The sequence below is a fragment of the Boleophthalmus pectinirostris genome, unplaced genomic scaffold (assembly GCF_026225935.1).
Source record: "Boleophthalmus pectinirostris isolate CB_2022bp ecotype Guang Dong unplaced genomic scaffold, ASM2622593v1 HiC_scaffold_9, whole genome shotgun sequence".
Lineage (NCBI taxonomy): Eukaryota > Metazoa > Chordata > Actinopteri > Gobiiformes > Gobiidae > Boleophthalmus > Boleophthalmus pectinirostris.
This window is the reverse complement of record NW_026571541.1, coordinates 18,320,501-18,338,499: the sequence shown is the minus strand read 5'-3', so window position 1 is coordinate 18,338,499 and position 17,999 is coordinate 18,320,501.

Below are 17,999 nucleotides of genomic sequence, written 5' to 3'. Positions count from 1 at the left end.
TCATCTTTAAATGCCAGACATCACCTTACAGCTTATAACGTCAGTAGCTCTAACTGTGAAACTCATTTTTCATTTTTTCTCTATTGTGCAGTTTGTATGAGTGTGGGCTGACATATCAGGTACTGAGTTTTGGTCCAGCTGTGGAGTCAGTGTGTTCCTTAAACTCCTCAGAGACCACATTATTTTGGCCTCTGCTCAGGTCATTGAGTCTTGTGTAAGAGGTGGACGTGCTTTTAGAAGTATCTAGGGCTTGTGCATGACGTCACAAAGCAGATTAAGAAATAGTTTTGTTTAATTTGAGCAAAAATGCAATCTTTCTTTTCACTAACTGTTAGAATAAAATCCAAGACCAAAAACTGGTTAAGTTTGGACACAATAAAAAAAATCTTAAAACAATGGATAATCTTAGCATCTAATTTTTTTTATATATTCTGTCAATATTGCGAGTGCAGTCATTTTATTATATGCCAAGTACTAATATTTGTAATGTAGCAAGGAAACAAAACAAAGGAAATCTAATGTGTTATTGTATACTTAGGTCTGCCACAATTACAAATTTTCAAGCATGATATATTGCTACAGAGACATATTGCAATAAAAGATAATAATGAAACTACTTGATGCCTCAGACGTAAGGACAATAGAACAGGATAAACACAGTAAACCATTTAAAATAGACAGCACCATTAAGTGGCATGAGCTGCAGCAAATTAAAAGCAGAATGAAACAATAATTAAGTTACTTATTCAATGCTATATGGCTCCAATCTTATAACAAAAATACCCCCACACTTTTACAAAGAATTTGTACACCTGATAAATATTGACTCCCGTATTGACTCCAATGTTGGAGCTTTCATATATTGAACGCTATGTTGATATAGTAATTACCATGGCAGACCTATGTGTACTTATCCACTACTAGGATATTAAACAATATTTTAACCTCACACCATGCAGTTCACTGGGTAAAACAGTCAAGAGAGCCTGTGTCTCTACTATAATGTCTGAAAAAGTCATAAAAAGAAATATCTTTAACAGTGATAAACTCTGTAGTTAACTTTCTTCTGCATTATAAAACCAGGTAGAATGAGATGTGGTCTGCAATGTTACTTGCCTATAAATGAAAACGTTTATAAGAAGTGATTTTATGGCTTGTTCCTCTCAGCAGTAGATCCTATTAGGCTTAATGCTTTTAGATGAAGTGCAGTTCTAATTGAAGAAGATACGCTTGTGGTTTCAGAGGACTTCACAGCATTCTATAGGACAATATTAATGAATACAGATGGGGAGCAGCTAAACTTAATATTGTTAAAATGTAAAATTATGTTGTAATAGTGAGATCCAGGTTTTAGTCAGTAATTGAAAATACCAGGTTCAAGATTTGTGAATTTATCATTTGGATATTTTATGGTGAAGTACAGTGTAATCAATAGAGAAATCCATGAAATTATCACGTGATTCTAGAATCTGAAAACCCTTTAAAATCCTGTGATCTCTGTGATCAGAGTGCAAATGGTTTTACAACATTATATGAAAAAAGAAACAACCAATTTGAATTTACCGAGGTATACATATTAGTGAATGTGCTTCCTTGTTAAGAAGGAAAAATTAAATTTTGTATTTGAGCTTCACAAAATGTATAATTTATGATGAAATGAACAGTTAGTAAATAGTGCTATGTTTATTTGCCCCTCGACCCACAAGTTTTTATCCATATGAAGTCACAGCATAAGTTATCTTACTTTGAATAATGCTCTTTACAGTCTGTGTAATACTAGTATTTTCCTCTCATTCAAGGTATCAGGTTGTTGGTTTGGATGTAACTAACCCCAGATATCTGGCTGGTGGTTTGAGGAGCACTTTTTGTGTTGTTACTGAACAGATGAGACAGGGGCCATTAGAATAATGAATAGTCCACATGGGTATTGGCCAAAATGGACAAGGTAAGGTTGTATGATTTCAAACCAGATTAGAAGCATTTTAAACAGATTTATAGTTTATGACAGTGGATCTATAATAAAAAGTGGATTGAATGCAGCAGCCCGTGTCACACTGCCAATTCCATCATATTACACTCAAACTATGGCAATGAAATACCCCATAGATCACATCCTGAAAAGAACATTGCTTCAAGTGTTTAAATATATTGTTCTTTCTCAGGAATATTTGAAATACTACTCTATCATGGCAGTCTCTTTAAATTCACGCCAGACTAAATAATACTTCAGGTACAGTAAAATTATGCCATAACTACATGGTGTTGCATGGTAATACTCATAACATATAGTTATATATCCTCAGCTGTTTTAATGAAGCATTCATCATTTATATAATATAAAGCTTTTTTTGTTTTTTAATGGTTCTTGTGTATGTGTATATATCTCTTAAATACTTTTCTTTTTTACTCTTGCCTGAGTAATTAGTATAACTTTGAACTCAAGTATAATATTATTAGTAATAGTAGTCCCAGTAATATTGTTATAAAGTAACAATATTCTCTTTTGAGTACACTTTTTACGTGCTAGTTTGAAGCTCAGATAGAGTTTTAGAGTTTTTTCTTTTTTACTCTTGCCTGAGTAATTAGTATAACTTTGTACTCAAGTATAATATTATTAGTAATAGTAGTAGCAGTAATATTGTTATGAAGTAACAGTATGCTTTTTTGAGTACACTTTTTATGTGCTAGTTTGAAGCTCAGAGTTTTGGTATAAATGACTTGTAATCTGATCTCCAAATAAGTTTGCGATTGGCAACAAAACAGGCAACCTAATAATGAAAATAATGAATAGCACTGAAGTGATAATTGAACTTTTTAACCATACTAGAGTATTTTGGAGAGTCTAAATCATAACAAACATTTTTGTTTGTCCATTTGGACTAATCATATGTGTTTGGTCAAAGATCAAAAAGCAAATGAAATTCATTTATTTTTTGGAAGTTCTTCCAATAAAAGATCCAAGAAATTCATTTTTGTAGTTGGAGCCAGCAGTGGACATTTTTAGTGCTCATGTTTCTGAAGCTAAATTAAGTTAAGATAAATGTCAAATATAAATGGACTAAACCCAATAAAACTTCAATCCAGAGTTGGAAAATGATTTTACTTTTGAGGAACAACACATTTACAAGAGTGTGAAGTGGAAATAGGAGTTATATAAGGTTGTGGAAAAGGCTGGAGGCTAATAGGCAATACAAACTCTGGCACTTCTTCATAAATTACAGCGTATTAAATTATTATACGCTAAAGAACATGGCTAACGTGAACAGTCCTAAAACTAAGGTGGTCCTGACCGAGCTTCAAGATCTGGAGATGAGTCCCACTGCTTTTGACAGCTGAAGGATCGGTCAAATGCAAAAGACAAGTTTCCTTTTCGTGAAATATAAAGTGTATCTTGACCTTATAGGAATCGCTGAAAAATGCAATTCAGATAAACCATAATATTTTTAAAGTCAGGTTTGAAGAAATGTGAAATTTCATTTATCTGGAGAGAGCATAGTTAGTGTAGGGGTGCACTGATTCAATACTAATATTTGATATCAGTGCCGATACTGAAAAATTTGCTCTGCTGGAGACCGGTTTACAAATATCGTTTCAACAGATATCCTCGTTGGACATATGAACTGATGTAATAAGACCGGTTGTATTTGGCCCAAGAAGTCTCAGAATATATGAACTTTTATTTATTCAAAGTTGTTTATTAGTTACTTAAGAAATAAATAACGAGCAAGTAGAATGGCTGCCTGATTTTGAGCTCTGACACCACCGTTCTTTATTTAGATTTTGGAAAATCTGTATGTAAGCGATTCTTACAAGCTGCGAAGTTAAACGAAATGGGTCCCAAGAAAAATACAACGGAGACAAATCTGCAACAATCGCTGTTTAAGTCCAGTGCTAATGCTAGCACCAAAGCCCATGCGGTCAAAGTCATGCAGCCGACGGAGGCGTCCGCTAGCGAGAACCAGGATCCATGATGCAGCTTTTGCAAAAAACTGGTCGCAGACCAAACGAAAATCATTGAGGATCAGAAGAAAAGCTTTGACGATGTTCTGAAGCAGCTGTCAGAGACAAACAGAGCCGTCTCTGCATTTGAAGAGAAAATGACGGACTTGCTGTCGCGAGTAAACAGTGCTGAGTCCCGCCTGGACTCGCTGACGGAGGCTGAACGGCAGCGCTGTGATTCTCCGTCTGCCACGGTGGAAGATGTTACGATTCTGCGGGTAAAACTCGCCGAATTAGAAGACAGAGAAAGGCGATTAAACCTGCGTATTTATGGTTTTCCAGAGAAAGCTGAGGATAAAGATGCAATATCCTTCTTACAAAAAGTGATTCCAGAGATTCTGGAGTGTGATTTTGAAGGGGGCCTGGAGATAGAAAGAGCACAGAACGAGGACACCGATAAAACCCGGAGCTCCTCCAAGGCCCATCTTGGTGCACTTTTTGAGATTTCCAGTGAAGGAACGGGTGCGGAGACTTGCGAGGGAGATCGGAGACGTGCGCTGGCAAGACCATAAGATCAGCTTCTATCAAGATTTCTCTAAGGCAACGCAGGTTCGTCGGCAGGCATTTCAGGACTGTAAGCGCATGCTCCATCAAGCGAGGATACCGTTCGGCATGGAGTACCCGGCTGTGCTGCCTTTCACGTCTCCGGATGGAACCAGACTCCGCTTTGATGACCCAAAGAAGGCCTTACAGCGCATAAAGTACCTCTGAACTTAACGGAGTAAGACATTTATACTACATTTATAAGATGGTATTTCTTTGTAATATTTTCATTTTTCATTTAGCACTGTATGGTTACTAAGAGGGCAGTGAGCTGAGGCTTTGGTTTACTTGGATTCTGACAGTAATTGCCATGTTCAATGTTACGGTGGTGGGGTGGCTTGGATTTTTACACCCAGTTTCTCTCTTTCGTTCTAATAGCGTTAATAGGTGATGATGGAATGTACTGGTTACTTTCACGTCACCAAGTTTCAGTTAAGTGTTATTGTATTATGTTTTGGGGGGTGTTTTGGGGATATTTTGGTGGGGTGGGGGTGGTCCAAAGCCAATCTGTATTTAGGAGACACTCTGTGGTTATGTTCAACAAGAATTAATGATGGCGCCCCTTAATTTTATTTCAATTAATGCCAGGGGTCTAAACATCCCATATAAGAGAACTATAGTGTTAGACTTTTTACGGAAAAAAAAGATTGACTTTGCCATGCTTCAAGAGACACATTTGCTGAGAACAGATATATGTTGTTTTGCTAATAAATTTTATCATACTATTGCCTATTCGTCAGCTTCCACAAAATCAAAAGGGGTTGTGGTAGTGTGTAAACGAAATTTGAAATTTAATTTGATTGATACGTGGGTGGATGGGGAAGGTAGAATTGCTATAGCTAAAATATCTTTGGATGGGCGACGGGTAGCAGTGATATCTGCATATGCTCCAAATGTATATGATCAAAATTTTTATTCAGTATTGACACAGTGTGTGATTGATTTGATGGAGTATCAGGTTATTCTAGGAGCTGATTTTAATGCTGTTTGGGACAATAATATGGACCGCTCTGGGGGATCGGAGACAAGGGACCAACTGTTGTCTTCCCGGGCTTTGCGGCAGTGGACTGGGGATACGGGTATGGTTGATGTTTGGCGAAGTATGCATCCTTCCTGGAAAAATTACTCCTTTTTCTCAGGTAGGCACAAATCTTTCTCAAGAATCGATTTTTTGTTTGTATCCAACAGATTATTCTCTAAAATACATAGTGTTGATTATATACCAGTTGCATGGTCAGATCACAAACCAATCTATTGTTCTGCCAACTTAAATTCAACAGTAGACAAAGCACTAAGATGGAGATTTAATATATCACTGTTACAGGATGAAAATTACAAAAAGCAATTTGAATTACAATTTAAAGAATTTTTGGAATGGAATGAAGGATCAGTAGCTGACCCTAGAATTATGTGGGAAGCAGTTAAAGGTTTTATAAGATCTAATGCTACTCTACAGTCCCTGACAAAAGTCTTGTCGCTTATCCATTTTGTAGAAACAAAAGCTTATAACTTGACTTTAAATTAATCGATTGGTTTTAGAAATGTCTCATATGAAAGCTAAAACCCTCCCAAATTATGCTCAATATACTAAAAAAAAATTTGCTTCACTGAAAAAAGATTGATCATTTAATGAACACAGAAAGGTCAGATTTTGGCAAGACAAAAGTCTTGTCGCCTTGTCATATGATGCACCCAATCCTAGATTACAGCCTCACCTGTGGTCAGTTACTGATCAGTCAATTAGTGGGTGTGTATAAAAAGAACCCCAGCACACCAGACCTTCACATCAACTGCAACTTGACCTCTGACAACATGCCTAAGATCCACCCTGAGACCAAAGCATTCATTATCAAGAGGCTGAAGACCAGATCCACTGCTGAGGTGGCTGACACCTTCAATGTGTCTCAGCATCAAGTACAAAGAATAAGAAAAAAATCTGAAATGACTGGAGATGTTTTTGACAAGCCCAGGTCCGGCAGACCCCGCAAGACAACTGCTCGGGAGGACCGTTTGTTGATTCGAAAATCCACGGCCAGCCCCTTTTCCACTGCAGCAGACTCCACCAGGCCTGGTCACCTCAGGTCCCTGTGTCAACCACAACAGTTTGTAGAATTCTGTCTCGAAATGGCCTCCATGGTCGAATCAGTGCACAGAAACCAGCACTAAACAAAAGGCAATTAAAAAACTGTGTGGCATTTGCCAAGGCCCACAGCCTGTTAAAAGGATGGACACTGGAAAAGTGGCAGACGGTGGATTTCTCAGATGAACCCTCAGTTGAATTACATCACAGCTGCCACAAATATTGCAGGAGACCTACTGGAGCCCGCATGGATCCAAGATTCACCCAGAAAACAGTTAAGTTTGGTGGCGGAAAAATCATGGTCTGGGGTTACATCCATTATGGGAGTGTGCGAGACATTTGCAGGGTGGAAGGCAAATATCAATAACCTAAAATATCAAGAAGTATTAGCTCCTCTTACATTCCCAACCATAAAAGGGGTCAAATTTTGCAGCAGGATGGTGCTCCATCGCATAATTCTATCTCGACATCAAAGTTTCTCAAGGTGAAGAAGATCAAGGTGCTCCAGGACTGGCCAGCCCAGTCACCAGACATGAACATCATTGAGCATGTCTGGGGTAGAATGAAAGAGGAAGCATGGAAGGCAAAACCAAAGAATCTTGATGAACTCTGGGAGGCATGTAAGACGCTTTCTTTGCTATTCCTGATGACTTCATCAACAAATTGTATGAATCATTGTGGAACCGCATGGATGCAGTCCTTCAAGCTCATGGAAGTCATACAAGATATTAAATATGGATCTCACAGCACCACTTCATTCACTGACGTTATGCAACATATTTTTGTATTTGAAGTAAATTATTTGTTCAATTTTCTGTAGGCGACAAAACTTTTGTCTTGCCAAAATCTGACCTTTCTGTGTTCATTAAATGATCAATCTTTTTTCAGTGAAGCAAATTTATTTTAGTTTATTGAGCATAATTTGGGAGGGTTTTAGCTTTCATATGAGACATTTCTAAAACCAATCGATTAATTTAAAGTCAAGTTATAAGCTTTTGTTTCTACAAAATGGATAAGCAACAAGACTTTTGTCAGGGACTGTATATTCATCTTCTAGGAACAAATAACGTACAGAAAAGCTAATTGCATTGGAGCAGCAATGTGCCACATTAGACGCTTCTCTGCAAGTAAAATATAGTGACAAAGTGCGCCTTCAAAAGGAGCTTGTCCAAAAAGAAATCAATATGATTCTAAAGCGTCGTTCTGAATTTATAATGCATAGGACGAGACAAACATACTATTTTCAATCGGCTAGACCAAGCCACCAGTTGGCATTAAGACTTAAATTGGATGAGCATATTTCTGATATTTTCTGTGTCAGAACTGACGAGGGAAATATCGAAACTGATTTGAAAATGGTGAACTCCATTTTTGCATCCTTTTATCACTCATTATATAGCTCAGAAAATCTTTTTAGTCCATCAGAATGTGATCGCTTTCTCTGCTCAATCAAACTGCCATGTCTTTCTGACAACGAGTCTGCTGAGCTGGAGCATGCCATAACATTGCCAGAATGTGAGAGAGCATTAAAGATGATGAATAAAGGCAAGTCTCCTGGGCCCGATGGTATACCACCAGAAGTGTACAGTACTTTTTGGCCTCTGTTAGGGCCCTTGTTATTAAAGATGATTCAGTTCTCAATTAGGACGGGAGCCTTTCATCGGGATGTGAATTCTGCCTTGATTTCGTTGCTCCTTAAAAAAGGCAAGGATCCAATGGAATGTTCCAGTTACAGGCCAATTTCGTTGTTAAATGCAGATATCAAAATTTATTCTAAAGTATTAGCAATACGTCTGCAGAGATTCATTACTAAACAGGTGCATTATGATCAGACTGGTTTTGTGACTGCAAGACTGGCTTCTGACAATGTTCGAAGGTTGTTACATGTGATTGACAATGTGAAAGAGGGGGAGTCGCCCGCTGCTGTACTGTCCCTAGATGCAATGAAAACCTTTGATCGTTTGGAGTGGCCCTTCCTCTGGTCCCTACTTAAACATTTGGGTTTTGGCTCAGCCTTTAGTAATATGATTAAGGTCCCCTATTCTGGTCCATCTGCAGCAGTAATAACTGGTAAAATGTGTTCACTTCCATTTCCTGTAACGAGGGGATCCAGGCAGGGTTGTCCGTTGAGCCCCTTGCTCTTTGCCCTGTCGCTGGAGCCTCTCGCACAAACCATTCGTTCTTCCAATTTGTTTTCCCCAATCTCTGTTAAAGGTACCCAACATCTAATTTCTCTGTATGCAGATGATATTCTTCTCTATATTATCGACCCTAACAGCTGTATGTCCAGTATTTTTGCAGTTTTTGAGCACTATGGTAAAATATCAGGGTTTAAAATAAATTGGCAGAAATCTGCTCTACTACCGTTGAATCAGGGCTTGCATGGGCCGAGGCTCCCCAGCCTCGTCCCTGTAGTTAAGCAGTTTACATACTTGGGCATAGAGATTTGTTAATCAATTTTGGACATAGTTAAACTAAATTACGATAAGACTTTGACAAAGGTAATTTCTGATTTAGAGAGGTGGTCTAAACTTAAGAATTCACTTCGTGGTCGGGTATCGGTGATTAAGATGAATATACTGCCCAGGGTGAATTTTATTAGCTCAATGATACCTCTCTCTCCCCCACGTCAATATTGGAGTAGGCTACAGTCAGCGGTTAACAAATATATATGGAGTGGTAAACAATCACGAATCAAACTACATACAATGCAACGTGACCGAGAGGCGGGAGGTCTTTCACTCCCTAACTTTGAACTTTATAACTGGGCTTTTACACTTAGACCGCTGGTTGTTTGGTTTAGTTCTGATTCACAAGTATCGTGGCGGGAGATAGAGGGAAGCTTGGTCAGTCCTCATCCTCTCAGGCAATTTCTGAATTATATACACGTCCCATTCATTCAAGTGTGTACGGTGCCAATATAACATGCTTAATTAATGTGTGGGAGAAAGCAGGGAAGTTGTTGGAATCCCACTGTTTGGCAACAAAAGACTGCAAATAGGGAAAAGACCAATGCAGTTTGCAGCTTGGGAGGAGAAGGGCATCTCTGTCCTTGGTGATCTCTTTGAGGATAACGGATTGCTGTCATTCATGGATTTGTGTGCTAAATATGATTTATCATGGGTAACTTTTTACTTCTATCTACAATTGCGATCTGTGCTTAAGGAGCTTGGAGCCCCGCTGGAGAGTCCTCTGTCTGAGCTTCCTGTTAAGAAACTGTTGTTAAAGGTGTCTAAATTGGGGGGGGGGCATGTCTCAAGGCTGTTTAAACTTTTACTTACTAGTTCTTTTCAACCTCTGGCATTGGACTCCTTGTGGAAGGCTGATTTCTGGGATGGTAGCCCTGTTCTGGACTGGGACGAGGTGTGGGAGAGCATTAGCCTGTCCTCCAGGAATCCTGATCACCAAAAAATCCATTATAATTTTGCACATTGGTTATATTTAACTCCCAAAACATTTTATGTTATGAAGAGGATTACAGATCCTTTATGTAAATTATGCTCTTTAAATCACATTGGCACATTTAAACATATGTTTTGAGAATGTCCACCCGTGCGGGATTTCTGGAGGCAGGTTTCATGTAAACTCTCTTCCCTATTTGATGTACTAATACCTTGTTCACCGGATGTGTTGATATTAAATAACCTCTCACAAGTCAAACTTAAAGTGGCCAAGCGAAGGATTTTGTTGTCAGGCCTAACGGCAGCTAAGAAAATGGTGGCCACACGCTGGAAGCCACCACACTGTTTATCTATTCATGCTTGGTCTTTAATGTATCTGGATATAGCCCAACTAGAACTCTCCATAGCCAGAGTGCATAGGGCCAAGAGTGACACAATTACCTTATGGCATGTTTTCATTAAGCATCTCCAACAACTTTGTAGCAGACCTTTGCTTGGGTGAGGCTGTGGACCGGGGTGGGAGGTTGTTCTTTTTTTGTTTGTTTGTTTGTTTGTTTGTTTTTTGTTTTGTTTGTTTGTTTGTTAGCTTTTTCTTTCTTTTTGTATTTGAAAAAACAAATAATTGGATTGCTGTATTTCTGACTATGTATGTATATAAAGCAAGCTGTACTCATTTTAGAACTCATGAATGTAGAGTCAATGTGATTGTGCAACATTTCAATAAAAAAAAAAAGTTGATCACAAAAATAAATAAATAAATAACAGCTACGTAACACATTTGGAGCAGCCTTTGCACTGGTACCTGTTGATATCGGGGATCCTTAAAGTCACAGTACTGACATTGGTATTGGAGCTAAAAAAGCTGGATCGGTGCATCTACAAGTGAGTCATAAGTGTCTTGCCTAGGACCATAAAGTCAGTCAAACATGCATTCACTAGACCACAATTTCATTGGTGTACATGTAAAAAACAACAATTACACAGAAAACCACCAAGCAGCTCAAAAGAAATAACAATCTCATATTACACTCCCAGATCTCTTGCTTACTCATTCCATGTCTTTTCAATTTTGCTGTGGTCCATATAAATACTTAAAATGCCTATGAAATAATGACTCAGTTTTGTTGACTAACATCATTAATCAACAAGGCAACCAGATGATTTCAGCCCTTTGAAACATAAATTCTCTTTTTCATAACATACACATAAGAAGCCTCTTGGATGAGTGCCAAAACATATTCATTCCAAAAACTTTAATCTAGTTGAAATTTTCTTTTGTGACTTTTTCATAACAGTGTTGTGTGTGGTTGGATAAGCTAATGCAAGGCAGGATCTGTAGTGGGTGCAGAGCTTGACTCATTCACATCTGTGGCTGAGAGAAGGGCCCTAAACAAGCTCCTGTCCATCCTGGATAAGACCCAGCACCCCCTGCACAGTACCATCATCGGACAGGAGAGCATCTTTGGGGACAGACTGTTGTATGTGCCACTGACTCTGGAAGTTGTTTGTTCTACATGCCATAGGGCCATTCAACGCTTCACTATAATTTGATGAATTTATATAAATTGATGTATTATATATTGTATGCTGCTTGAAATACGAATTTCGTTAGGGATCCGGCTGAAGTATATATATCTGATTTCTTTTCTTGAACTGAAAAAACTCTGTTCCACTTTGTGATGTCATATACAGGAAGTACTCCACTGTGTTTTAAACTCTGTACATCTTCACTAGAATCATTTGGATGGTTTCAGCTCTAGAACTGCCAATACTGAACAAAAGGTCAAAGGTAGCTGTTAACTTGAAAACTACCGCTTCATGACATCTCAGGGTGGAAGAAAGCATTTTGAGCTTTGGAGGATTACTCAAACATGTGTGAATGAAACAAACCACAATTCTAGGTATGTTTTTATGAGGTAACAACATTATAACATGGCTTAAAGCTCACAAGAGTCAAATTTGCATAATATAGGTTCTTTAAGATTGGATAAGAAGTACTGGTTTGTTTAAAAGTTACTCAGGGAAATAACATACCCTCTTAAAATAAGCTGTTAGCATTTTTCTCTGATCAGCAATGTGTTGGTGGAGGTTAAGGGCAGAAATTGATGACTCACCCCCCAACTATTCCCAATGACTTCCAGGAATGTGTTATTCTTGTAGCAAAAAAAAAAAATAGGGTGAAAAATCTCCCTTGCTTTGGCCCAGGCCCTCAAGATCACATTTGTATCGATTGTTTTCCTGCCGTCGCTAAGGACACTATCTGTTTGTAATGGGCTTTTTGACGTCAAACCAAGAGCTTGAGTCTTCTCCCTATAATCTCCGCAGACGTCTTCAAGGTGCTGTCTGGTGGAGCTTATCCTGCCTGGGGCCTAGTTTTCTTACTTTCTTGGCACGGTTGTTTCATTCATTTTGGGAGACGTGTTTACATGCTAGGAGAGCGTTGAGTGATACCACCTGGTTACAAGCGCACTGGTCTGCCAACAGGTCAGACCATTTCTCCAGACAGATTTGTGACACTCGGCACGTGCTCCAGACAGTTAAAAGCATGCCTTCACTTTTTCCTTCGTTAGACATTGTGACAGTTTTATTTCAAGACAAGGTTGAAATTTATATCAGGCAAAAAGGACCAATATATGGGAGCGTACACAAGGGATTTCTTAAAGCTAGTGATTCCCGAGCATCAGGAGCAGATTTTTTCCATTCTTTCACGGCGAAATATTTCCATTTCATTTGTGGGAAGTTATGGAGCGGCAGAGCTGACAGTGGTGACAGTAAAAAGCTGGTGACACCTATGACATTTTCCAGTAGTCCTGTGTCAGAGAGAAGCACGTGGGGCCCCAACCTGCAAACGAGCTGCTCTGGTTTAACATTCACTCACTGAGGTCTTACTACAACCACAGTGACCATGACCAACTGGTGGTTTGGATGCTCCTATGCCAGATACCACATACCTATCCATGTCCAAACTATGGCCCAGTAGCCAAATGCGCCCTTCAGACCAATTTTGTCTTGGCCTTCAGTTGATATGGCCCAAGTTTCTGAAAATGTACCTTGACAAAGCCAGTATTCAGTATTCAGTATTGAGGATCCAAACATGCATGTCAAATACTTTCTTATAAAAGAATGTATTTGAATTATTCTCTGTACTGACCATCTATAGCCCTCCTTCAGTCCTCCTCTTTGTCTGTGTTTTGATTTATGGCCCTTAATGAAAAAAGTTTCATTAAGGTCCTAATGCTTTCACTGTCTCTTTACTGATGGATTTATATAGTGCTTTTTTGGACACTCAGAGACACATTTCAGCGTATTATTTTTCATTCCACACTCGCTGCTAAGATGCTATTGTAGCCACAGCTGCCCTGGTTTAGACTGAGGCGAGGCTGCAAAGCTGTGCCATCAGCCCTTCCGACCACCACCAACACTCAAACACGTACACTACATTCATGTTCATTTTCTAGGATTTTTTGTATATAGCCTTTATTGGGCATTTTGTAGTATGGAACTGAAAGAGTAAAGAGACACATTGCTAACTTAGAGAATTCCTTAGAGGCAACTGGACTGCTGTTATTATTTTGAGCTATAAAAACATAATTGAATTGAATAGAACTATAAATTATTCTCACTTTTAGACAGTCTAGCGTAACCTTTGAACTGAGTCCTTGGACCCTTTAGTAAAAGCATTTCATCAGATATTCAAAGCATCTTGCTTGTCCTTGGTGTCTGCAGAGTGTATTTTTGTGTAGATTTTCAGTGTGAATAGGAAGATGGTTCCTTGATGAAACAGCTTTGCATTCTCATATTAAGACAGATATTATTTACTATTGCTATCCCTCTAAATCTGTACACAAACAGTACTTGGACTCAATTGGATTCAAATGCTTTCTAACTTGACACACACTAAAGACTTCTACCTTTATTATGTGGATTCAGATTATTTACTATAATTTAAAGGTACACTGTGTCACTTTTTTTGGAACAGGGTCTGCCATGTACTTGTCTCCATGAAGATGTTATTGCTTTGTCCAGAATGTTTTACAATATGGCATTAAACATGAACAGGTCAATCCCTATGTGAAGATACCAAACCAAGTTATAGGTTACATCTAGGTAAAGGTGACCTTGCTGATAGTAAAAATGTATGTTTTTAAGGTAGTTTTACTAATAAAATGTTTTTATTCTATTCATGCTCGATAGCTCTAATGTTTAATACTGTATAATACTGTATAAAATTCTAGCCCAAACATCTACATGGTGACAAGCAGGTGACAGACCCCCCACCAGAAAAGTTACACAGTGCACCTTTAAGTTTGTCCAGCATTTCACCACTGTACTGAAGTGATCTGAAGGTCTCTCGTCAAAGGGGCCTTCAGGAGGTATTTACTGGTGTATTTACAGGTCTTATAATGAGCACAATTAAAGTTAAGCACTCCCTAAAGCCATATGGAACATGTTCAAGAGGTCTGCAGCGCTGTTACAATAGGAGAGTAAAACTGTAAAAACTAAACAGAGCCCACTTGCTGTGATTCAAACAAGAGAGGTGCAAGAAACAGAAAATAGTTAAACATAAATTAGTTAGTTTCACGCACGATATTTGGCCATCAAAAACAGCTTAAAAGAATAAGTAAGTGTCTGGTATGTCTACACAACAGTTGTAAATGGAACTGGTGGTGTGCAGTGTGTTTTTAAGTTTTCTCATTGTTTAGTTCTGGTTTAGCCCCAGTTTGGCATTTGGTATATTTGTGGTAATTTGAATTAGGAATGAATGACATATTGGTTCCAGTATTGATATCGACTAATATTGATACTGATTCTTTGCCCTTTCTGTGACCTTTTTGAACAGACTAATGACTCAAAATGGAAACAGAAGAGAATTATATGCCTGTATGTTTACTTAATGTAACAAATAATTTTGTAAAATAAATTTTGTTAACTATTTTTACAAAAGTGAAAAGTTAATTTGTGACCGTTACTTTAACTTAAGATACATTCGTAGAGCTCGCTGTGGATTTTAAAAGTAAAATATTGATATTAGCCACATATTTTTAAATATTGTCTGAGATGGTACTTGGTGTAAAGTGATTGAAAGCCTCTTTAAAAAGTTTCCAGCCAAAATTTTATAGAGCACTAATGTGAGTACCTGGGTTTCTTTTTTGGGTCAGCAGATGTATCTCATAAATAGTCTTAACTATTTTTTCCAAATCTGGCACACGGAAGGGTCATTGCATCTCTGCCACAACTTCACACATTTCTGCAGCAACTTTGAGGAGAAAAAAATACTTGTATTTAATGAGGGTAATACATTATCAAGAAGCCTACTAAGTCATATTGAAATTGTTGATTTGAAAATGCAAGATAGTGTAATCTACAAGAAGAAAATTGACAAAAGCTATTAGCTAAAAGAGTGGATAAAAAAATAGAAACTCAACTTTTTCAGTAAATTCACTTTTTGTGCAGCACCTTATAGCCTGAGCTGCACAGTTTTGCACATTTAAGATGGACTATAAATATAATGTGAGTGTGATTATTGTTATCTGGGGTAAAAAAAAAAAAAAGATCATACATTTTCATCCATGTTGCTAACGCCTGACAATATTATAGCAATCCTGAAATGTAAACAAGAAATGTGCTAAAATATATCTGTAAGTGAGGTTCATGTTTTGCACAAAACATGAATGGACAGTAAAATGAACCACAGACAAAAAAATGCAAAATGCTGCAATAAATATACAATAAATAAACAGCAGAACCTTATACAGTTCAAATCTTATATTACAGAAAAAAAATACAAAAAATCTCTCACTAGAGCAAAGAAAATGTACACACAATAAATACTGACCCCTAAAATGAATTGTTCCATCTAATATACATTGAACGATAAGTCGATATAGAAATTGTTGTGACAGGTCTACCAAAACCGCCATCGCATTATTAACCGTTTTTGATATCTCTCGCCCCTCTAGATGGCCCAGGCTGCAGTCATGGACATGGTGACTGGTGAGGCAGCCATCTTGGAGAGGTCTGCTTGTTGTCCTGGATGGTCCGTGGTGCAGAGTGGTCTGGCTCATCCCAGGAATGCACTCAGGTTCTCCTCCAGAAGTCCTGACGTCAGCAATGGCCTTGGATCAGAAACAACCCGCTCATAATGAAAAAAAGAGAGAGAGGGGCTAGTACTTTGCATAATAGTCATCGATTTAAGTCTCTGCTTCTTCAGGTATGTTCAGAATAAGAGAGCACTTTACAAGGTTTCCGTACCTTAGGTTAACTCAATATTGTGCTCACTTTTAGAGGAATGTGGCTAGATAGACAGATGAAAAGATAGAAGAAAGACATTAAAGCTCCACAAATGCATTCAAATGTATGTCACTCTCTGATTGGAGTATTTTTTTGGATGAAGTGTCTCAGGATACGACGTATACAGTCCTAAAATATCTCTAATAGCAGCATAATCTCTCAGGAATCTTGTTCTTTTTTTTGAGAAACAGAGTATTGTGTAAGAAGCAGGCAGCGTTGTCCAAAAACATGCCAGTCACTATCTGCTACTAGAACTAGTACTTTATTTTAAAAAGTATCGACAAAATAGGTCAAAGTTGTACTTTTCCTGAAGAGTTGAATAACTTTAACAGGACTAATAAAAAAATCTGAAATAACTTGAGGAACTATTTTTATTTAGTGTTACAATTACATTCTGTATTGTGTTTTTATTACCTATGCGGTGTATAAATCTGCATTGAGTATTAAGTTGTTGTTTTTTTTTGTTTTTTGTTTTTTTTTTTCGTTTTTTTGTGCATACTACTGCATAATATCCTAAATCCCCAAAATGAAGGGGTGAGAGGCTGACAGATAAAAAATCGAACACATAATGTCCTTGCGTTTCCACAGAACACGTAAAGACTCCATTAATCCAGTGCCTGGAGACTTCAGAGTTTATTATATTCTATTGATACTTTGAAGGTTCTTTCCTGAAGAGTGATTACTGCAGTTTGAGCCATTTTAACTGATGGGGCTTAATAATAATCAAATAGTCATTAGTTTTGATTTCAGGATTAAGTTATATAATCAATGCACAAAGCTCATAGTGCTAATATTATATGTGAATACAGATCCTGTTGTCATGGTGAAACACATTGAGAACAACAGTAAACCACAATCACAGCAGATAAGAATGATATAAGAATGATATAATGCATTTGGACATTAGATGTGCTGAAGCATGACTGGGCAGACTCTTTGAAGATGTTGTACTTGGCTTTTTGTGGATGAACTTTCCACAGTTTACTTTCGCTCATGGCTCATTTCACCAAAGTAGCGAGTGTTCAATGGCGCAGTGATGTCATCTGTACAGTGAGAAGTCAAACAGTCACACCTCTGCTACTGTTGTTTAAGTAAACAGCCTCCCGCCACAGCCCAGGCCTCAGAGACTCTGAAGAGCAGTTTACAGGTTCACACAGGTGAGTAAACCAAGCGCTCCTTTGCAGCTTCAGAGAAGACATTGTGCTTAATGGAGTGATTTAATCCTCTCTGTCAGTTTGTGGAGAGAGACGTCCATTGACAGGGCCCTTCTCTGTGCGTTTGCACGACAAATGAATTGAGGTTGTCAGGCTCTGCCTCTGTAAGCCAGAAGGTTATGAAAAACTGTCATTATGGTTCTCAATATGTTTTCACTCATGAGGTCAGTGTGGAGCAAACACACGGTTGTGCACACAGTATAGTGAATACAGCACTGATATGTTTGAGCTCAGATGAATGGACAGGGCTAAAGATAAAAGAGAAGAGCAGGTTCTGAGACTTGATCAACATTAGAACTCCTTGAGTCGACACAGGGCCAGCCCACTATGAGAGCACCTCACCTTACATAAGTCATGTCCCAGGACACATCTGGAAATGAGCTTGTCCAGCCCCGGCCTCCGTGCCCGTGGCTGGGGTCCACTGCACAGACCACACGTTGTACATCAATTCACTTTGGACAGATTCTTTTT